Source organism: Lissotriton helveticus, chromosome 1_1 (assembly GCF_964261635.1).
Source record: "Lissotriton helveticus chromosome 1_1, aLisHel1.1, whole genome shotgun sequence".
NCBI lineage: Eukaryota > Metazoa > Chordata > Amphibia > Caudata > Salamandridae > Lissotriton > Lissotriton helveticus.
Window position 1 is genome coordinate 51,943,712 of NC_136057.1, and position 24,549 is coordinate 51,968,260.

Genomic DNA, 24,549 nt, shown 5'->3' on the forward strand with positions numbered 1-24,549 from the left:
AACAGCGTGCGCTTGAGCGTGTGATAGTGAGCCGATCGCCACGAAAGTAGCATTTCTCAGAGCACCTACGAAAGTCTCGGCCAGAACAGCGCATGCACTGGATCCGGCTGAGACCTAAAAAGATGTGTTGTGAACTGAATATGTTTTTTTTCTAAATATGCAACAAAGCCAAAGTCTCTTGTGATGGAAACAGGGAGTGTAATTTACAAGGGATAGGAGCTGGGAGGAGAGAACACACATTCTATTTTATCTTCAAAGCTAATGAGGAGTTTTCTCTACACTGCAATAACACATGTTAATTCAGCACACGCATTTCAGACTGACTAGGCCTCATTTCATGTATCATGTGCCATGTGATTTCCACTTTCACCAAAATCCGCGTCATTTTAAATACAGTCTGTCTGAAGCACAAAAATAATCTTGATGAAATCTAGCCCTTTCACCTTCCAATGTGTCCCAGCAGATCCTGCTCCGGAGCGGCAAACATTCTCCTGACACCGTCAGCTCTGAGCTGCCTCGTCCCTTCTCAGAGGAGCAGGGCCCTGTGGAGAGAGATCTCTCTGAGGGCCCCACCCCCATCCTTTTTCAGGGCCCAGCTGTGACTGGAGAGAAACAATGTAACTTGTAACTTTGTTTCTCTTCAGTCCTGGGTCAGCACGAGGAGCTCAGAGCAGGCTGCACACTGCAGCTGCTTTAGAGCAAACCTTGCAAAGCTCGCTAGAGATGAGCTGCGAGGGCCCCCGCACCACGAGGGCTGCGTGGTGTTTGTTATGCCCCTTCTTTAGCAGAGGCCTTGTGAGGAAGCATATCTCAGCAGCTACGATGGGCAGACACCACAAGCGAGACAGTCTGATGCACCTGTGACTCACAGCGATTCCGGTCACACTTCGGCCCCCAAACGCACATCCTCTCAGATGCACTCTTCACACAGTATAAGGCCAGTAGTGTAGCCCTCCTGACACAGAAGTTCAGCAGAGGCCTCGGTGCATGAGGCAATGTTACACTGCAGACACAGCAGGCAGACACAGCATGCGAAAAATAAACGTGCCCATTGCTCACTTCAGCCACCTGACATACATCTTGACTGGAAGCACTGACTTGAAACTCTTTTTCCAGTGCTACCCATGCCTCAAAATTCCTTTAGGTGCGACACACACCCAGCGGCTGCTGCGGGCCCCAGCACCGACTCCACTCACACCACAGTCTGGTGTCATTCACAAAACGTGGCTGGCGATTGTTGCAAAATGCTGATGTGACGGCACCACACTAGTTGTAAAGGTAGAACACCTTTAGTATCAGACACAAATATTGTAGGGTGATTCTCCCCTCCCCAGCCACAGAGCTACTCACTCGGGTGCAAATCACACACCCACAACATTCCGACATGACATTGCATCATGACATTATCAAGACCATGAACCCCGAGTACTACACAATGTATGTGGCACAGCCTGATGGTGGGCCTATCGCCAAGTGTCCAAACAGTTCAGTGTGGAAAACTAGAATTCCAAAAAAAAGCTGCGCCTTTCACCATGAGACCAGCTGCCTCAGGCTACAATGTAAAATAAAGTTGTGCCGGTCACATGTTTGAAGTCATGTCTCAGCACTATACAAGCATTTTACATCGGTGCAGCCGTCACTGTCTATGCTGTTATGCAATATTGATGGAGCAAGGATTCGCACGTAAAGCGACTTGCTCTCATTCATGAACCTCGTCTAACCTTTAATAAGCATTAACCAATCCTGTCCGTCTTCATTTTCACCTTTTCCAAATACACGCGGGTGCCCGAGAGAAGCTCGCATCTATGTTTATTAATTGTAATGATGCTTGCACTACTGAATGGCTGCTTCGCAGAAATCCAGACTGCGCATGCGTCGGTCATACCCATGTGATGTGACGCATTCGCAATTTGGAGGGATGTTTTCGCTCATGCGCATTATGGCTAAATATGGCCGCTTGTCTTTAACCATGCTCTCTGCTAGCTCATGCTGCTTTTGCATATCTGTCTTTCCCGCAATAACCCTCAATGCTATAGATATTACACAGTAAGGGGTGCAGTGAAGCTTATTCATGGTAGACAGTGTATTCATTTTTTCTGTGTTTCTAATTTGTTTTCGCTTACTTTTCATGAACCACGTATCTGGGGGCCTGGGAGTTGGGGAGCTGCGCCCTTTTAGAAGCCCGTGTGGACCTGGCCACCTGACGAGAGGACCGGGCCTTGCATCCATGGAAATCAGCCAGCTGGCTACCAAAGCTGAGATGCTCCTGGGAACCTGCCCCTTAACCCAGAGAGGAGAAGCTGAATTTCACCTGAACTGATACATTTGTTACTTTCTACTGTATGCGCTATTGTGTTCTTCTACACGTATGCCTGGGAACAGGAATTTAAGGGGTGGATACTGTCATTTGCATATTAAAACATGGGAACGTAGAATTTAGGAGGTGACAATGACCGAGCCACCTCTCCTGACCAATCATAAGTTGGGACCTTGTCACTTGCAATATTTGTGGGTGGTCTGGGGGTCCAAATTGGGTATAACTAGCCTAGCTCAGCTTAGAGAAATTGTCCGACTTGTCCGAGTAGCTGACCTGTCACTGACCCTACGAACTCTATAGGTGATTGATACAGAGCGCTGCGGAGCACTCTGTCCGTATTTTCCACAAGCTCCAAGGGGTGGAAATAGTCTTAAGTGCTGGCGAAGCACTTTGCTGGGAGATTCGAAAACCCAATTGGGGTTACTGGCGGATTCCGTGCAGAGGGGGAGTAACGCAGGCGTTGCATCCGAAGCTGCAGGGGTTGGTGGTGCCCTTTGATGAGCCCAGTCCTGACCCAAAACCTGAGGGGTATCCTGTCCTGACTGTCCTGAGCTGTACCTGCTCGCCTACTGGCATTCCGAATCCTTGAGGGTCCTTGTCCCCGCCTATTCCCAAACTGACCCGTGGCCAGGGTTAGTCCTCATTCTGTCCTAGGTAAATATATATGTGGGTGTCTGTCTAAACTATACTCTTACTCTTCCTCTTCTTAATAAAGCACTCTTGCCTGTGATATTTTCCTATCATCTTTTCGAAAGTGACTTTTATGAAATTGCTTATTAGTAATGTTCCATTTTTCCCCTTCCTATAGGAGATTATTAAAACTGATGGCATATTTTTAGTTTGTTCCACCATCCCTTTCCTTTAGTATGTTTGCTGTGAATTTAGTGAAGATAGCTTAGAGATAGTAATTAGAATCTGAATATTAAGTACCCATATTAGCTCTATTCATCCATTCTGCCTTAGTCTAAAGTTCGTACTGATTAGTATGTTCCCAAATGCGCATACCCTGTAGTATTTCTTAGTACCCTATGGTGCTTGCCTTAATCCATAGCTACATTTTGATTTTGATCCTGATTATTGATGTTCTAATTTGTATCTGCCTGTCATTTATGGCATATTCATTCAAAACTAACTTCATATAAACTTTTAAAACTCTATCAGGTGTCTGTGGTCATTACATATCACCAAAGTGACATTAAATGTATTAAACGTGTAAGGTATTTCTACTCTGATAGGAAACTTGCTACCTATTCACTGCTAGCTCCTGGTCCATCAGGAGTAACGTGCCTGTGGTAAGTTCATCACCACCCCATTTTCTAAATCGTTTTTGGCCACTATAGGTGTGGCAGGGTATACTCAGACATGAGTCCCTTTCTCACTGCTCCATCAGGATTCAAGCAAGCCGGGCCGAAGAAGGCTGAAATGCCAGAAACCGGTCCCCGGTAGCTTGTCTCCTTTCTGGTGAAGAATTGGCTTAGTAGTTTAGTCTGCCCTGTTCCCATGATGCACTGGGCCAGGGACAGACTGATTTGCATATAGCCAGGTTCTGAGCTGGGATGGGGCAGTGAGATAAATAACGGTGATGGATCAAGCCCTGATCTTTGGACTGGGTAAGAGTGGTCTGCTTAACTCAGACACTCTGTTCATCACCACCCCCTTTTCTAAATCGTTTTTGGCCACTATAGGTGTGGCAGGGTATACTCAGACATGAGTCCCTTTCTCACTGCTCCATCAGGATTCAAGCAAGCCGGGCCGAAGAAGGCTGAAATGCCAGAAACCGGTCCCCGGTAGCTTGTCTCCTTTCTGGTGAAGAATTGGCTTGGTAGTTTAGTCTGCCCTGTTCCCATGATGCACTGGGCCAGGGACAGACTGATTTGCATATAGCCAGGTTCTGAGCTGGGATGGGGCAGTGAGATAAATAACGGTGATGGATCAAGCCCTGATCTTTGGACTGGGTAAGAGTGGTCTGCTTAACTCAGACACTCTGTTCATCACCACCCCCTTTTCTAAATCGTTTTTGGCCACTATAGGTGTGGCAGGGTATACTCAGACATGAGTCCCTTTCTCACTGCTCCATCAGGATTCAAGCAAGCCGGGCCGAAGAAGGCTGAAATGCCAGAAACCGGTCCCCGGTAGCTTGTCTCCTTTCTGGTGAAGAATTGGCTTGGTAGTTTAGTCTGCCCTGTTCCCATGATGCACTGGGCCAGGGACAGACTGATTTGCATATAGCCAGGTTCTGAGCTGAGATGGGGCAGTGAGATAAATAACGGTGATGGATCAAGCCCTGATCTTTGGACTGGGTAAGAGTGGTCTGCTTAACTCAGACACTCTGTTCATCACCACCCCCTTTTCTAAATCGTTTTTGGCCACTATAGGTGTGGCAGGGTATACTCAGACATGAGTCCCTTTCTCACTGCTCCATCAGGATTCAAGCAAGCCGGGCCGAAGAAGGCTGAAATGCCAGAAACCGGTCCCCGGTAGCTTGTCTCCTTTCTGGTGAAGAATTGGCTTGGTAGTTTAGTCTGCCCTGTTCCCATGATGCACTGGGCCAGGGACAGACTGATTTGCATATAGCCAGGTTCTGAGCTGGGATGGGGCAGTGAGATAAATAACGGTGATGGATCAAGCCCTGATCTTTGGACTGGGTAAGAGTGGTCTGCTTAACTCAGACACTCTGTTCATCACCACCCCCTTTTCTAAATCGTTTTTGGCCACTATAGGTGTGGCAGGGTATACTCAGACATGAGTCCCTTTCTCACTGCTCCATCAGGATTCAAGCAAGCCGGGCCGAAGAAGGCTGAAATGCCAGAAACCGGTCCCCGGTAGCTTGTCTCCTTTCTGGTGAAGAATTGGCTTGGTAGTTTAGTCTGCCCTGTTCCCATGATGCACTGGGCCAGGGACAGACTGATTTGCATATAGCCAGGTTCTGAGCTGGGATGGGGCAGTGAGATAAATAACGGTGATGGATCAAGCCCTGATCTTTGGACTGGGTAAGAGTGGTCTGCTTAACTCAGACACTCTGTTCATCACCACCCCCTTTTCTAAATCGTTTTTGGCCACTATAGGTGTGGCAGGGTATACTCAGACATGAGTCCCTTTCTCACTGCTCCATCAGATTCAAGCAAGCCGGGCCGAAGAAGGCTGAAATGCCCGAAACCGGTCCCCGGTAGCTTGTCTCCTTTCTGGTGAAGAATTGGCTTGGTAGTTTAGTCTGCCCTGTTCCCATAATGCACTGGGCCAGGGACAGACTGATTTGCATATAGCCAGGGTCTGAGCTGGGATGGGGCAGTGAGATAAATAACGGTGATGGATCAAGCCCTGATCTTTGGACTGGGTAAGAGTGGTCTGCTTAACTCAGACACTCTGTTCATCACCACCCCCTTTTCTAAATCGTTTTTGGCCACTATAGGTGTGGCAGGGTATACTCAGACATGAGTCCCTTTCTCACTGCTCCATCAGGATTCAAGCAAGCCGGGCCGAAGAAGGCTGAAATGCCAGAAACCGGTCCCCGGTAGCTTGTCTCCTTTCTGGTGAAGAATTGGCTTGGTAGTTTAGTCTGCCCTGTTCCCATGATGCACTGGGCCAGGGACAGACTGATTTGCATATAGCCAGGTTCTGAGCTGGGATGGGGCAGTGAGATAAATAACGGTGATGGATCAAGCCCTGATCTTTGGACTGGGTAAGAGTGGTCTGCTTAACTCAGACACTCTGTTCATCACCACCCCCTTTTCTAAATCGTTGTGGTAAGTCAGGTACATGAATAGTAAGTGGTGAGAAAGTCACCCCCTGAATTACTCATAGTAGCGAGTAAGAATCACCCGGTTCACGCAAACTCAGTCATCTTATGCACGCCAGGGCCCAGTGCGTGGAAATTGGTAAAACTAGTGACCCGGGTGAACTGCGCGCTCTATCAGTAATTTTCTGGTAGCAGAGCTATGGTTAGGACTAGTTAAAATAGGTAGACAAGATAGTTAGTAAATAAACCGAGAAAATAAAATGTGTTGAAACTTCTATGCTGCTATATTGATTACATTGTTTCAAATAAAACGCAAAGTTTTTCGTTGAAAAAGGTTTTATATATATTTGACTGCTTTGCATTACTGCTATATGTAATATTAACAGAAATTGTCCGTAAAGTGTTTTATGTTGTCTGAAATCCCCGGGGAATTGTATAGCGGGTGGTAAGTAGAATCCATCTCGCGCAAAGGTCGCTTGTCAGGAGGAAAAATTCGTGCATGGTTAGGTAGAACTGGAAGCGCTAATTAGGATCTTTTGTATTTGAATGAATGATAGCTACGAGTCCTTTTGTATAAAACTTCCATTGTGATATCACCTAGTAAGGGACACATAAGGAAGGAGTAATAGGGTCTCCGAAGCTTGCATGGTAAGCAAGGTAGTCCGCTGGTGAAAGCCTGACTTAGTATATATCCCGGAAATAAGTGGATAAGTCAGAGGAGTAACAGGTTCTATACTGCTCGTGTGAAAGGTTAGGCAGTGAAGTCTATCCAAGGTGAATGAAAAGTAGACTGAAGTGGTTTGCTTGTAGCTGGAGAAAAACTTTCTTTCTTTTTAGAACACTCCGACACAGCGGCAAACGTTATATATTGTTAACTAAAATAAGTTCTTGCACTTTAAGAAAAATTCAAAGTTTCCGTTACCTTGTGAAGGAGGGAGTCAGTCGGAAGGCTGCTCTGACGTCACTCCGTGCCGCGCTGGTATTGGTCAAGACAGCGGGCGTGTAGTGAAGCTGAAATTGTAAAGGAGGGGTGAGTGCCGGAGCGTGGGACTGCGTCTCGCGAAAGGCCGCGCACCCATTGGACAAGGGCTTTTGTAATCACTGTGTTGATTGGTTGTCGCGAAATAAAAGTCGCGCTAGCATTGGAAGCACAAAGGTAAACAAAATTAATCGAGCCGAGTTAGAAGCGAGTCGGGAAAGGTGTATGTGGTATCCTGAATTCTTGCCTAATCCTCAGAATCTAGGGTTTTATAAGGAGCAGATGCTAAGAGGTAGACCTTACAATATGTACGGAGGAAAGAGAAAATTGTCATTTGCCGAAAAGATTAAAAACTATTTCAAGAAAGACAAGCCCATACGAACTAGGGAAGGTGTGATCATTCCGCCGCCAAATACTCCCGCCTCCTTCATGATGTTTGATAAAGGGTACCATACCTGTGTATGGTTGGAAAATTGGGTGAGGTACACAGAAGACGATGGAGTCCTAGCATTTCCCCTTAATGGTACCTTTAATGGTAGGATCCTGTTTAACTTAAGAACCCGAATGAATGAATTGCATCCCCGACCTAGATTAACTCAATACAAAGCATTAGAGGAGTGGGAAATTGAAGCTCTAGAACGAGACAGACCCCGAATGGACAAGGAAGTGAGTAAGTGGTATCCAAAGGTCCAAAAAGAAACTAAAGAGAAAAAGATGCAAGAGTGGAGACAGAATATGATGGTTGAGGGACTGTTTCCAATGTTTGGGGTACTCGAAGAGGGGAAAGGGAAGTGTACGGAAAAAGCCGACACCTCATGGCTATGGGGGACTCAGAAGATGAGCACCTAGAGGATTTATTGATGAAAAACCCACCTCCCTATGTTGCGGAATCAGAATCTTTGAGTTCACAAAACCCGTTTTCTAAATATTCTAGATGTAGGAGGGCCAGTGAGACAGATGTAACGGGTACGGAAAGTAAAGCCAGTGATAGTGATGGGTTTTGCAGACCTAGCACCGCAGTCCCAAATTACCGACCTTTTGGGGAAGACCGACCAAGTTTGGTCCTTCCGACTGCCCCAAATATCTACCCTACGTTGGTACCCCAAGTGATGCATGACAATTCTTCAGAAAGGGTTTTGCGTGAGCGAGAAAAGGAAGCCCTGAACAAACAGCGAATTGATTTGATTCAGACCATAGCCCAGATAAATCCCAGTCCGGATTCACTGACTATCCCAGTAACTATTGGTCCTGCTATACCTCTTTATGGGGATAGACTGACTAGTCCAAGAACTCCTATTATAACTCCAATTGTACCAACCCCTATTATTCCTCCCCCAAGAAAAGAGCCGCTCATAGTCGATGATCAAGAAAGTGAATGTGAGTCTGTGATTTCCTTAATGGATCTGCCTATCAGGGAACCTGGAACCAGTGTACCAAGGGCAAGAAATCCGGCCAGGACAAAAGAGGTCCTGATTGAAACCACTTCAGGGGTCAGGAGTGCCACTGTAGTTTCTCCAGAAGAATTGGATAGATGGACCAAAGAGTTAGAAAAGGACACACCCCAACCAAAACCCTTAGAAATCTATAAACTGAGGATAGAAATAGAGGAACTAATGGCCGGTAATATAGTATTGGACAGGTTAAACTCCTTTAGTGAAGACGAATTACTGTTTATCAGCAAAAACCTTACCCGGAACACTAGATTGCTCCATGAGAGATTAATGGACACTGCCACTGATATGGGAATTGATGTTAGTCGCTCCAAAGTCCTTTAGAAATCTTACAGAGCAGACTTTTCTGACAAAGACTTAGAAAACATGAACGTGTCAGGAAAACAAACCCAAATAAAGGAATTACTGAAAATCCTACAGAAATGGGGGGATGTGGAGAAATGGAAAACCTGGTGGGCAAAGAAAAAGGAAGATAGTAGGGCTAAAACCCAGACTGCAGAATACGTACTAAAAGAAGTAGGGCCAGCAGACAAATTATGTCCCATGAGAGAAGTACCTGGGGGAAAATATGTCCATGTCCCATGGTCCAGACAAGATATTGTGTCATTTACGAATGACTTCCCAAAACTGCGAGAGAAACCAGTCGACTGGTACAGACAGGTCGAACGTTTCATAAAGGTTCAGAAATGTCTTCTGAAAGACCTGGACGGGTTTTTCGACATTGTGGTACCTGTAGATTTGTGGACCGAATGCAAAATTGAAATTAATTGGCCCAATGATGAATATGAGAGAGACTCCAAAACCGGAGCTCCCTCACCCGAGGTAATGAGGAAGTATGATCAAGTCATACAATACCTGAAGAAAAAGGTGCCCGCAAAGGAAACTGATTGGACCCGGATAGATAGAACTACCCAAGAGCGAGATGAAACCGTCCACTCCTTTTATGAAAGGTTACTACAGGTATTCAAAACTTACAGTGGAATCGATAATGTGGATATGAAAGATATGACTCATTTCAGTTACCGATTCGTGTTAGGATTAAGACCTGAGATATCCCAGTGGATTCGAGATAATAAAATCAGTTGGTAAGGTAAGCCCATAGATGATGTCCTAAAATATGCCAAGTATTGCGAAGATGAGATAGAGAACAAAAAGAAAGCCCTTAAAGAAAAGGTTATGTGGGCACAAGTGAAATTGGCAGAACAGCAAGAAAAACAGTTAAGTAAATTGAATATTAATAATGCACAGAATCCCACTGCTGGGGGAGGAGGGAAACCCCGGATAAAAATGAGTCGGGAAGAGGCTATGAAAAAGTTCCCCTGTCACGGGTGCGGTCAGATAGGGCATTGGAGAGACGAGTGTCCACATTTGCTGGCTGGTAATGCCCCGTAAATGGTTTAAATCCACAGGTGCAGAAAGAGGGGACACGGAAGAACCAACCACAGGTAAAGCAGCCTCCGTTGCCTCGCGCTCCTAGACAAAACTATAAAAATCAGGCTCAGCAGAATGAAAGGGCCGAGGTGTGGGAAGGAGAGAATGAAAGGAATGCAGCAGCTTCACAGTTTTTGTTAAACGATTCTTTCCTTTGTGATGATCAATACTGACGGGGCCTGAGGGGGGAGGACAAGGAGTGCGTACTTGGCGCCTCCTTACCGGTAGACCAGACAGGACCATACATCGAAGGAAAGGTTGAGGGAAAAGACGTCACCTTTCTATTGGACACTGGTGCTACCCGTTCCACTGTGAGAACTGTGGATGTTCCTAACCTACCCCTCTCGGGAGAAGCTATCCAAGTAGTGGGTGTTTCAAATCAAATAATCAGTACTCCAGTAACTGAACCCATGGAGATTTCCATTGGAAATTTCAAGGAAATGCACAGATTTGTGGTCTGTGACTCCAGTCCTGTGAACCTGCTAGGACGAGATTTGTTGTGCAAAATGAACTGTACCATCTTTTGCACACCAAATGGCGTCGAAATTCAGACCCCAGATGAAGATAGCCCGTACAAACTGATGTTACTAAAACCAGACACAGAAATTAAACTCCTGTCCATTAAAGACTTACCTGAAGAACTACAACTAAAGGTGGTACCTGAAGTGTGGGATTTCACTGGGAAAGATGTAGGCTTAATGGCAAATGTAGACCCAGTTAAAATAGCAATAAAAACAAATGCTGTTTACCCCAGAACAAGACAGTACAAAATGAGTGCCGAAGTAAAAGCGGGAGTCGCAATTGAAATAAACAGGTTGTATGAAGCAAACATCATACAGGAAGTAATGAGCAGTCCCTGTAATTCGCCCATAATTGGAATTAAAAAGCCTAGCGGAAAGTACCGGGTAGTGCAGGACCTGCGCAAGGTAAACCAAATTGTTGTACCTTGCTGTCCCATTGTGCCCAACCCCGCAGTGATACTGTATCAGATTCCATGGAATGCAGAATGGTTCACTGTCATTGACTTGTGTCATGCTTTCTTTTCCATCCCATTACACCCAGAAAGCAAATTCCTTTTTAGTTTTGAATTTGACAGCCATGTCTATGTCTGGAATCGTGTCCCCCAGGGGTACACTGAAAGTCCTTCGATTTTCAACCAGATCTTAAAGAAATGCCTTGAATCCTAAGTACTGCCAAAGGAGTCTGTTTTGGTCCAGTACATAGATGACCTTCTGGTGGCGTCCAAAAGTCAAACCGACTGTGTCATTGATACCATTGCCTTATTGAATCACCTAGGCAAGGGAGGACATAAAGTGTCACCAGACAAATTACAGTTCTGTAAAAATTCCGTGAAATATCTGGGGCACCAGATAGAAAAAGGGATCCGGAAAGTTACTACAGAAAGGATCAAAATAATTCGAGCAATGGAACTACCCAGGACCCAGAAAGAAGTAAGAATGTTCCTAGGAGTTGTAGGGTACTGCAGGCAATGGATTGTAGGATTCGCAGCTCTAGCAAAACCCTTGATAAAAATGACCAAGAAGGGAGTGGAAGATCCAGTTAGTTGGGATGATGAAAGCATGAACGCTTGGGTAAAATTGCGAAATTGCCTATGCTCAGCCCCTGCCTTAGGAATGCCTGATTATTCCAAGAACTTCGAACTGTTCTGTGATACAAGAGACAATTGTGCACTCTCAGTCCTAACACAGGAACATGGACTGACTAGGCGTCCAGTGGCCTACTTTTCGGCCACTCTGGATCCAGTGGCTGCTGGATTACCCGGATGCCTGAAAGCAGTAGCTGCTACTTGTGCAAGTCTAGAACAGAGTGAAAACAATGTTATGGGACATCCTGTCACTGTATATGTTCCACATTCAGTTGTGATCTTACTGACCCGAACCAAGACCCAGTATCTCACCCCTAGTCGGCTGACTAAATACGAGAGGATTCTTATAGGTGCGGAGAATGTAATCATCTCCAGGTGTAATATTTTGAACCCCGCAACACTGTTGCCCATTCCCCTAGATGTTGAAGAAGATGAGGTTGAGCATAATTGCATGGACCTAACTGAATTCAGCACCAAGCCCCGTCCTGATATCAAAGAAATAGCCTTACTTGATGAGGATCTAATGATGTTTGTAGATGGCTCATGTTTAAGACATGAGGATGGAGGTCTGAGTGCTGCCTATGCTGTAGTTACGTTGGAGACAATCTTGGAAGCATCTTACCTGTGCGATGTAAAATCTGCACAAGTAGCAGAATTAATCACATTGACAAGAGCTTGTAAACTGGGAAAAGGCAAAAGGATAACTGTTTATACTGACAGCCAGTACTGTTATGGGGTTGTTCATGACTTCGGCCAACTATGGTTGCAAAGAGAATTCATGACTTCCTCAGGTACCCCTATCAGAAATGGAAAGGTGGTACAGAACTTACTGGAAGCGATCCAATTACCCCAAGAATTGGCTGTGGTCAAGTGTGCGGCTCACAGGTCTGGAAATGATGATGTGACAGCCGGAAACCGATACGCTGACCAAATTGCTCAATACTGCGCCCGATACAAAATGTCCCTCAAAATCAAATTATGGGGAGGTGGAAACAGCTGACAACTTATGGTGTTTGAAGGTGTGTCTACCTGGGAGGAATTGAGAGACATACAACAGGCAACAGACCAAAAGGAGAAAGGCAGGTGGGAGAAGGATGAATGACCACCGAGAGATGAGGATGGTGTCATGGTTTACAAAACTGGTGTGCCTGTATTACCAGACAGTCTGGTAGCCCCAATGGCTAGGATCATACATGAGGACACACACATTGGGAGAGATGCAATGTGCTGTATGTTTGACAAGGTATTCCGTAACACAAAGTTCAGGGGCACTGCGGAAAAGCTTTGCCAGAGGTGCTTAGTGTGCCAGCAGTTCAACGCAGGAAAGAGGACAGTAGTGGAGCAAAGTACGATTGGGAAGGCAGAAGGTCCCTTTATCAGGATGCAGGCGGACTTTATCCAATTGCCCATGTGCAAAGGATACAGATACGTCCTGGTCATAGTTTGCCTATTTTCTAGATGGGTGGAGGCCTACCCAGCGAAGAAAAATGATGCCATAACTGTAGCTAAACTATTACTTAGAGAGTTGATACCTAGATTTGGAATTCCAGAAACCATTGAAACAGACCAAGGTGGGCATTTTTCTAACGAAATCCTCAAAGAACTCTGTAAAGCCTTTAAAATGGAGCAAAGGTTGCACTGTACATATCATCCAGAGGCTTCTGGAATAGTTGAACAAGTGAATGGCACCATCAAGTCCAGACTGGCGAAAGTGTGTGATTCCACCAAAATGAACTGGATAGAAGCTTTACCCCTTGTACTGATGAGTTTGAGAAGTGTTCCAAACCGAAAAACAGGCCTAAGTCCCCATGAGGTGCTAATGGGAAGAGTAATGCGACAGGCATGGGTACCTGGACACAAACTGCTAAGTATTTCTGATGATTTAGTGCTAGAATACTGCAGGCAGCTGGGTGACCAAGTGCGTTCTATCTCTCACCAGATTGGAGAGACTGCTGTCGAATGGCCTACATCTCCAGCACATAACTTGAGGCCTGGTGATTGGGTGGTGTTAAAGAAACACACCCGGAAGAGTTGCCTTAAACCAAAGTGGGGAAAGCCGAGGCAAGTGATCCTTGTAACCACAACTGCTGTGAAGTGTGCGGGCGTACCGAAGTGGATCCATGCCAGCCATACGAAGCCAGTGACAGGAGAAAACGCGACTGAAGCTGAAGGTAGCGCAGCTGAGGAGACTCCAGAAGAGGGTCCAGATCTCGCTGACATCGAACTACCGAGCTCAAGTCAAGACGTGAGTGCTTCTCTGCCGACGACCAAGTTCTTGATCCAATAAGAACCCAAAAATATTCTTACCTAGATAGTGAGTGGGATAGTGAAGGTGAGACAGAATTAGAAGAAGAAGGTCAGGTCATCGAAACCCACAACAAACCTGATCAGGAAATAGGCCAAGTTGGGACAGACCAAGTTATCGACACTCCTCCTGAAATTTCAGAAACTGGAAAGGGACAGATAGTGGTTAAAGCTGAAGTTCATGCGGAAGAAAATCAAGAGATCGAAGTGCATGAACAGGAACAGATAGAAATAGACGAACGTGTTCAGGAAGCAGAGTCCAGATCACCTGAAAATAAAGATCAAATACAAAGTAGACCTGAACAAGGCCAGTTTAGAGACCAGGCAGAAGAAACTTATGAAAGACCTGGAACTAGTCAGACAGGAAGGGAAATAGACATTGACGAAATAAGAGTGCCACAACGACGCGAAAACAAGAGAGTTCACGAGGAAGGTCAAGTTTCCTCGACCACTAAAAGCCACAAGAAAAAGAGTGAACCCCGATACATAAAAAGACTGAGACTAAGAATCAAGACAGTTGAAGAAAAACTAGAAGACCGAAAGAGGGCTGCCCGTGAAAGGAAAGAAGCCCGAGTCCAGTCTAACCGACGAAGCTCACGAGTAAAGAAACAAAACAAACTGTATCGGAGCCCTGAGTGGACTTACTTGGTGTTGGAAGAATTTGACGAACCCAACAACAGTGGCAAAAGTGACGAAGAGTCAATTACTGATCGGAGTTCTGACGAAGACCCTCCTTGAGGAAAAACCCTGAGAAAACCTTCGGTGAAAATAAACAAAGAGGGGTTGGAAAACCACCTGTAAGCCAATATGTCTGATTCGAATGTAAATGGAAGATCCAAATTTAGCTGTTGTAAAACCTGCTGTAAAATCTGTTTTTGTAGTATAGCCGTACTGATAATAATATGGATAGGACTAACAGTTTTTATACCTTTTATGATAAGTAAAGACCCTAACTTGTACCCCACTAACCCGGAGACTCTAGACACAGAAACTGTACAGACTGAAGAAACACCACGAAGTGTAGAAAGACGTGACAACACTGCTGTACTAAAACAAAAACGACTTGACTTAGATGCATCAGATGAGGGTGGACTACATTTTCACAAAATGAAAAACAGAACTCAGTTAAATGTCTTCGCTAATCTTGTAGTGCACTATGTAGAAGCTATGGAAATAGAAGATTGTTACGTGTGTATGAAGCTACCTACTTCTGTAGCTGAAAGCGTGACATATCACCATTTGCCCCTGACCTACGGAATTTCCTGTAGTATATTAGCAAGCTTATTCTATAGAAGCACTTTACAGTACTACTACTCAAACACTGACGTAATCTTTTCAGAACTTCCTGTTCGAGGAAATCTGAACATTGTACATATTAGAAGCGAGGTAACCCGTTATATGGGAGAATATTTCCTGACCATAGGTGACATAGACTTAAATGAAGCTAGAGAAAATAATCTGACCTGTTCCTTACAAGAGCAGGAAAAGATGTTCCTGAAAATGGCAGAAAGAAGGAGGGAGAAATTTCAGAAAAAGGCCAGTGATGAGAAAGATAGAATCCCTAGATGGGCAGAGAATATGGAAAGCACCTCAGAAGGCGAAGCTAGTCCTGCATTGTTACTGGATTTTTAACGGAAAGGGAAACTCTGTCTTCATAGAGAAAAGACTAGTTATTATAACAATGTATTCATCGGTTCCAGCGAGTGTGAACATAATTACAAGTTAATTGGAGGTTGGGGTTTCAAAAATGGGTCAGAACCTGTGTTTCCCGGAATTTATTATATATGTGGAAACTAGGCTTATTTCAAATTGCCGGATCACTGGTATGGAAGCTGCTATTTTGGCATTGTTTTCCCGAGAATATACCATGTGAACAATGCTGCTGGAAGCAATGAAGATACTAATGGCTTAGTGCGTAGTAAACGTGAAAGTGTAGGAGAAATTATAGGTGATATATATAGTGCACTGATACCTGGAATGGGGGTAGTTTTGAATACTCACCGTATCTGCAAATTGTCTACAGTAGTGGATCGGTTATCAACTGACACTGCTGCTGGATTCCTGCTGGTCAATACTGAAATGGTTGCGATCAGATCAATGGTTTTACAGAATCGCCTTGCTCTTGACACCCTATTGGCAAAAGAGGGCGGAGTCTGCCGAATGTTGAAGGCGCAACATTGTTGCACTTACATTCCTGATAAAAGCATTGAAATAAAGAAATATGTAAGAAACATAACTAGTTTGGAAAAAGAACTCAAACCATTGGAGGTTGATAGTGCCTGGACGAGACTGACTGATGGTCTCTCCTCTGTAGGTAGTTGGTTTTCTAACTTGGGTAAAAACCTTCTATGGAAAATACTGATGCCAATAGCCGGTTGTACTGATTATATTTATCTGCTGCAAATGTCAAAAATGCAAAAGGAAGTATACAGTGAATACGAGAGGAATAAAAAGAAATGTTGATGAGCTAGAATTAGAAGAATTGAAAAACGAAATTTACAAGAGAGCTAAAAACTCTCACCCTAATAAGGATGCGGGGAGAAAGCTCAACAACAAGGTTGTGGAGATTGAGATGAATGATATGCAAGAATAAAAGTTGGCATCTGTTTCCAGTTATAGTGATGATAGTAAATATCATCAAAGAGGGGATTGATGGAGCAAGGATTCGCACGTAAAGCGACTTGCTCTCATTCATGAACCTCGTCTAACCTTTAATAAGCATTAACCAATCCTGTCCGTCTTAAATTTCACCTTTTCCAAATACACGCGGGTGCCCGAGAGAAGCTCGCATCTATGTTTATTAATTGTAATGATGCTTGCACTACTGAATGGCTGCTTCGCAGAAATCCAGACTGCACATGCGTCGGTCATACCCATGTGATGTGACGCATTCGCAATTTGGAGGGATGTTTTCGCTCATGCGCATTATGGCTAAATATGGCCGCTTGTCTTTAACCATGCTCTCTGCTAGCTCATGCTGCTTTTGCATATCTGTCTTTCCCGCAATAACCTTCAATGCTATAGATATTACACAGTAAGGGGTGCAGTGAAGCTTATTCATGGTAGACAGTGTATTCATTTTTTCTGTGTTTCTAATTTGTTTTCGCTTACTTTTCATGTACCACGTATCTGGGGGCCTGGGAGTTGGGGAGCTGCGCCATTTTAGAAGCCCGTGTGGACCTGGTCACCTGACGAGAGGACCGGGCCTTGCATCCATGGAAATCAGCCAGCTGGCTACCAAAGCTGAGATGCTCCTGGGAACCTGCCCCTTAACCCAGTGAGGAGAAGCTGAATTTCACCTGAACTGATACATTTGTTTCTTTCTACTGTATGCGCTATTGTGTTCTTCTACACGTATGCCTGGGAACAGGAATTTAAGGGGTGGATACTGTCATTTGCATATTAAAACATGGGAACGTAGAATTTAGGAGGTGACAATGACCGAACCACCTCTCCTGACCAATTATAAGTTGGGACCTTGTCACTTGCAACATTTGTGGGTGGTCTGGGGGTCCAAATTGGGTATAACTAGCCTAGCTCAGCTTAGAGAAATTGTCCGACTTGTCCGAGTAGCTGACCTGTCACTGACCCTACGAACTCTATAGGTGATTGATACAGAGCGCTGCGGAGCACTCTGTCCGTATTTTCCACAAGCTCCAAGGGGTGGAAATAGTCTTAAGTGCTGGCGAAGCACTTTGCTGGGAGATTCGAAAACCCAATTGGGGTTACTGGCGGATTCCGTGCAGAGGGGGAGTAACGCAGGCGTTGCATCCGAAGCTGCAGGGGTTGGTCGTGCCCTTTGATGAGCCCAGTCCTGACCCAAAATCTGAGGGGTATCCTGTCCTGACTGTCCTGAGCTGTACCTGCTCGCCTACTGGCATTCCGAATCCTTGAGGGTCCTTGTCCCCGCCTATTCCCAAACTGACCCGTGGCCAGGGTTAGTCCTCATTCTGTCCTAGGTAAATATATATGTGGGTGTCTGTCTAAACTATACTCTTACTCTTCCTCTTCTTAATAACGCACTCTTGCCTGTGATATTGTCCTATCATCTTTTCGAAAGTGACTTTTATGAAATTGCTTATTAGTAATGTTCCATTTTTCCCCTTCCTATAGGAGATTATTAAAACTGATGGCATATTTTTAGTTTGTTCCACCATCCCTTTCCTTTAGTATGTTTGCTGTGAATTTAGTGAAGATAGCTTAGAGATAGTAATTAGAATCTGAATATTAAGTACCCATATTAGCTCTATTCATCCATTCTGCCTTAGTCTAAAGTTCGTACTGATTAGTATGTTCCCAAATGCGCATACCCTGTAGTATTTCTTAGTACCCTATGGTGCTTGCCTTAATCCATAGCTACATTTTGATTTTGATCCTGATTATTGATGTTCTAATTTGTATCTGCCTGTCATTTATGGCATATTCATTCAAAACTAACTTCATATAAACTTTTAAAACTCCATCAGGTGTCTGTGGTCATTACATATCACCAAGTGACATTAAATGTATTAAATGTGTAAGGTATTTCTACTCTGATAGGAAACTTGCTACCTATTCACTGCTAGCTCCTGGTCCATCAGGAGTAATGTGCCTGTGGTAAATCAGGTACATGAATAGTAAGTGGTGAGAAAGTCACCCCCTGAATTACTCATAGTAGCGTGTAAGAATCACCCGGTTCACGCAAACTCAGTCATCTTATGCACGCCAGGGCCCAGTGCGTGGAAATTGGTAAAACTAGTGACCCGGGTGAACTGCGCGCTCTATCAATATCACGGGTAACAATAAATAAGCGTATTTCCTTTAAGCTTCTTTACGATAGCTCCCTGCACTGTAAACAGACACTTGCATCTTGAGGGTGCTGTGCTGATTAGCCAAGCCTCTACTCCCAGAGTTATGTTCTGTATTGTATATTTTCACCCTGGTACTGTGATGCTGTTTCCCCGCAACATGGATGATTCCACTTCTGGAATCTGGTGTGTGGATTCTGAGAAGCTCTGAAGCAGACAGTTGCCATCGGCCAGAGATCAGGGAGGCGCCCGGGGCCATTGTAACCTGCTAAATAAAGCTCTAATTAATGTAATCCTCTGAGTCCTGTCTTACAAAACTGGCAACGAGGATAGGATCCTGTTGAAGAGGACACAGTGCAGAGGAAGACAATACGTATTGTGATAATGTTTGTACTTGAAAGTTCCATCTCGATGTTATTGGGTTTTCAGTATAAAAGGGAGACCTACACAGGGTACACAACCCTTTAACACACACCTCAGGTTAAACAACAGCATAGGGAACACGACCCTTAAACGCACACCTAAGGTTAAACAACAACACAAAGTCAGAACCTATAACAATATGGCCAGAATAAGCAATCAGGTACATAGGTGAAATCACAGCCAAGCCAACACATACAGACTATCACCATGACAAGACCTTTTTCAAATAAATGTAGGAACAGATCAAGAATGGAAAAAACTGTTACAAGCAAGCAGCAAAACTAGCACACCACATACTTAAAAGCACGTTCACAATTTGCATTGGCAAAATAGGAAAGGTTAAATATTGCACTGCTCACCATTAAATTATTGCTATGCACAAATGCAGAAAGAAATAATTTGTGCAAATAACAAGGCATGCTAAGAAGATTGGTGAGAAATGATAAGGCATGCTAAGAAAATTGGTGAGAAATAATAAGACATGCTAAGAAAAATTGGAGAGAAATGACACCGGTTCACAAACCTAGTACCCGAGCATCCACCTGCTGGGAAGGAGAAGGTTATCAAACTACATAATAAGTGCACAATCCTGGAGTACAAATGAAAATATTCCAAGATCTCACAATGGAGCTGGGATTCTTGCTGTTCAGTGCACCGCACTAATTTGTGTTTTAAAATCAGCTGTCGGAATACACAGATAAAGTAACTATCCGCACCTCTTCGACCAACAATTCACTAGCCTGAGGATATATTCAATAGCTTTTGCCAGTAAGTTAATGGAGGGTAAGTTATATAATTGACGCAGCTGACGTGGCCTACAAATCCAGCCAGACGATGCAGCGGCAGGACACATTTTCTTGAGTGTTGTTCAACCATTACGCATTAATGGTTAACCTTGTGGGCTGTGGCTGGGCATGTGCCACGGGCTTGGCTGTGCTCATGACCCAGCTCGCACAAAACGCCCATTCTGTATAACAGTTTTTAACCTCTTCATGGGTCCCGTGATAGGATGTCTGTCTGCCGCCCCAGACAAAGCAACGTTTATTCCCTTACCCAACTCACGGAAAAGTGTGCCTCTTAACGGTTCAATACAATTCGCCTGCTACTGGTGGGTGCCATAGGAGGCCATCTACTGCATCCTGGCCTAAAACTTTTGCTTGTAATATAAGACTATTACCTCATTTCACCCCACAGTGTTCTTTACATACAACACGGTGGCCCCCCTCCAGCATCCTCACCAACGCGAAGCTCCTGATATAATGAGGTAAACAGGCCAAGTATCACGAAGGGCTTCATCTAAATACAAAGACCTTTCTTGTTTAGAATTGATAACAACAAGTGGTGTGATCATACACTCTTTTTATCAAGGTACTTTTCACTGGAATTTAATATACCAGAAGCTCTACGTATCTGATTGACTTCGATCCAAAACTCCTCTAAATTTAACGGGAGAGGAATTCAAAATATTAATTCACAGGTATGCTTTATGATTTTTTCCTTTGAAGCTACCTAGATGGTGACTCTAGGTCACCATGTTGTAAGAACCACGTGTATAGCCGGGTATATCTCAAATGCCTTAACAATGTACCAACTGGAAGCCCTCTGTGATTATTACAAAAACTCTTTGCAAGTGTGCATCAAAAATGTGCCCAACAAATTGTAATAATTATGTGTAGATAGGAACAATGGAAAATATGTTAAGTTTCATGAACCATGGCATGCATCTAATTGTGATGTTCTTTTATAGAATTGTTTGTCCTGAAGAAGGTGGTATCGTTTACTCACCGAAACGCTGCGTCGACAACTACAACAACTGTGATTCCTTGACTAATTGTTTTAAATTAAATTGTGTATTTTTTATTGGTTTTTATATCATACGTGACTTTGGGTACTATTATCACGCTGTATAACAAATTGTTTTAATTGATTTGTAATAAATTGTATATTTTATAACATACACACTGTTTAGGGTTCTTGATTTGTTTATCATATGTTTTTAACTGATTAACATGGTACATATTTTGAGTTAAATCTGGCATTTTGAGGTATATGGGAAATACACCAAAGGGTTCTTATTAGTTGAGTGGTCTTGGGACTTTCCCTAGTTCTTTCATCAAAAAGGAAATCCTCCTCTACTGAGACCTTATATAAAGGCACCTGCCGAAATGTGGCTGCTCTAGCTATAAGATCCTGATAAGCAGATCTATCATCTGCTGGTGATCGACGGCTGGGGTATAAATCATGATCAGTGTAAGCATGAGGGTCAATATTATAATCATCCCAAACGTCCCCTGGTTGTGTATCATCTGGGATCTCCTGATCGTCCCCTACTGTTGACTGAGGAGATCCGTTAGCCGATTAATACAACTGTGATGAGTGAGGTGGTGGAGTAGCTGGTGTTTGTGGTACAGGTAAAGTAGGAATGGTAATGTGTAATGGACTAGTTGCAGCCTTCTTTCTCCTCTTTTTAGGGGTTGAAAAGTAATGTTCAAAGACTCCTCAAAACTCAACTGGTTCTTGGGAGTATTCTGTTTTGGTGGCTGTACCATTATTTTCTTCGTTCCTAGCTGAATTTGGAGCATTTTCTTTGTTTCGGATAGAGATTTTGGTGAAATTTCTTGAGGATTGAGATTTTGGACCGAAAATAAAGCATTTTGGTGGTGGACGCTTTGTCTTCGATGGAGGAACATTCGGTTCCGAAATAAGTATTTTTTTTGGTGCTGAGACTGAGAACCGAGGTGTTATACTCTCGGATGGGGTGGATGTAGAAGCTCGTGCTTTAGGCTGAACTTTGGGAGCCAAGCCGTACAGCGAGGCTTCAGAGTCAGGTTTTCAGTGCGCACCATGGCTTGTGTGCAGTGGTGGCCCGTGAGCATTTTTTTATTTTGGGAACTGATGATTTGGGCTTTGGGAGCAGATATAGAAGTGTTCACAGTACTTTATTTCTTTGCCAGCTAAAGGGAGTCAGAAACCTCTTCTAATTGAGACTCTGATTTGGAATCGTGGGTGGAAAGTGATTCCGCTTGTGCTGCTGAAGCTTCTTTGTCTTCTCCTTGCCGAATCCAAGATGTCAGAGACATTGTCCGTTTGTTTGTGCTGCATTCCTTGTCTTCTAACATGTCAGTCCCTAAGAGTCTTTTTGGACTGAAAAGACTTGCAGGCCTCACAGCTGTCTTTTCAAAGTTCGGGCGAGAGGCATGAGTTACAAATGGGATGTTGGTCGGTGTGTTGGAATTTGGAGTGGCACTTCGGACAGAAATGGAACAAAGTGAGTTCCATGGGCAGGTTATTCGTAGAGAACATTGGAAATTGAGACTTTTTGCCTGAGCCTAAACCAGCTATGCAGAGTCTAAGTATGGGAGGTAATAAGATACAGATCAAGACAATACCGTCCATAGATATAATGGACCGAAGGGAGCCAGAAGGAGACACAAAATGGATTGCGAGATTTTGCATCTGAACCCGTCAGCGGAAAAAAACAATCTGAAGATGGCGCCGTTGACCATGCGCAGTATTACCAAGAGGAGGAGTCACAAGTCAAGTCAAGTCAAGTCACAGAATTTATATAGCGCGCTACATACCCAGAGGGTCTCAAGGCGCTTGAGGAGGGGTGGGGAATTACTTGTCAAATATCCACGTTTTAAGTTGCTTTCTGAATGCTAGGTGGTTCTGGGTAAGGCGAAGGTAGGTGGGAAGTGAGTTCCAGGTTTTAGCTGCCAGGTAGGAGAAGGATCTACCTCCCATGGTGGTTTTGTTGATGCGGGGTACCGTGGCAAGGGCTTGGTTGGATGATCGTAGCTGGCGGGAGGGGGTGTAGAAGGACAGTCGTGTGTTGAGGCATTCTGGTCCGATTTCGTAGAGTGCTTTGTGTGCGTGGGTTAGGAGCCGGAAAGTGATCCTCTTATTGACGGGAAGCCAGTGGAGGTTTTTCAGGTGACCAGAGATATGTTCTTTACGCGGGATGTCTAATATGAGCCTGGCTGAGGCGTTTTGGATTCGTTGGAGTTTTTTCTGGAGTTTAGCTGTAGTACCGGCGTAGAGGGTGTTTCCATAGTCCAGTCGGCTCGTGACCAGAGCGTGGGGGACCGTTTTCCTAGATTCGGTAGGGATCCAACGAAATGTCTTTTTGAGCATGCGAAGAATGTTGAAGCAAGATGAAGAGACGGCGTTGACTTGTCTGTTCATCGAGAGTGAGGAATCCAGGATGACGCCCAGGTTCCGTGCGTGGTCTGTCGGGATGGGTGCTTTTCCAAGGGCTTCTGGCCACCAAGAGTCGTCCCATGCAGAGGGGGAGGTACCTAAGATAAGGACTTCTGTTTTATCTGAGTTCAGTTTTAGACGGCTGTGTTTCATCCATTCGGCTACTTCTTTCATTCCTTCGTGTAGGTTAGTTTTGGCTGTGCTAGGGTCTTTGGTGAGTGAGAGGATCAGTTGAGTGTCGTCGGCGTAGGAGATGATGTTGAGATTGTGTTGGCGTGCGATGGCCGCGAGGGGGCTCATGTATACGTTGAAAAGGGTGGGGCTGAGTGAAGATCCTTGTGGCACGCCGCAGATGACTTCAGTGGCCTCTGACTTGAATGGTGGAAGGCGGACTCTCTGGGTTCTTCCGGTGAGGAACGAGGTGATCCATTCCAGTGCTTTTCCTTGGATTCCGATGTTTCTGAGGCGCTGTAGAAGGGTGCTGTGGCAGACTGTGTCGAAGGCTGCGTAGAGGTCGAGGAGGATGAGGGCGACTGTGTCTCCATTGTCCAGTAGAGTTCGAATGTCGTCTGTTGCTGCGATGAGGGCGGTCTCAGTGCTGTGTTTTGCTCGGAAGCCGGACTGTGAGGAGTCGAGGGATTTGTTGGCTTCGAGGAAGGCGGCGAGCTGGTTGTTGACTGCTTTCTCGATGACTTTGGCCGGGAATGGAAGGGGCGGTAATTTTTGAGTTCGGTGGGGTCCGCTGTGGGTTTTTATAGAAGGGCGCTGAGTTCGGCGTGTTTCCAGCTTTCTGGGAAGGTGGCGGATTTGAAGGAGCAGTTGATGACGTCTCGGAGGTGCGGTGCTATGATGGAGTCTGCTTTGTTGAAGATGTGGTGAGGGCAAGGGTCTGTGGGGGATCCTGAGTGGATGGAATTCATCAGGCGGATGGTGTCCTCAGTGGAGATAGGGTTCCAGTCATTAAGGGTGTTCGAGGGGGGTGAAGGTCCGGTAGATGGTTGGGAGGGTTGGTCTCCGGGTTGGTTGTCGAAGCTGTTGTGGATGTCTGCAATTTTGTTGTGGAAGAATGAGGCTAGGGAGTCGCAGAGTGCTTGAGAGGTGGTGATGTCGTTAGAGTTGGCCGAGGGATTGGTGAATTCCTTGACGATGTTGAAAAGTTCCTTACTGTTGTGGGCGTTGTTATCTAGTCGTTCCTTGAAGGCGGTTTTCTTGGCTTTTCGGATCAGTTGGTGGTGTATGCGGGTGGCGTTTTTGAAGGCGTCCTTGGTGCTGGTGGTTGGGTCTTTTTTCCAGGCCTTCTCAAGGGATCGGCAGA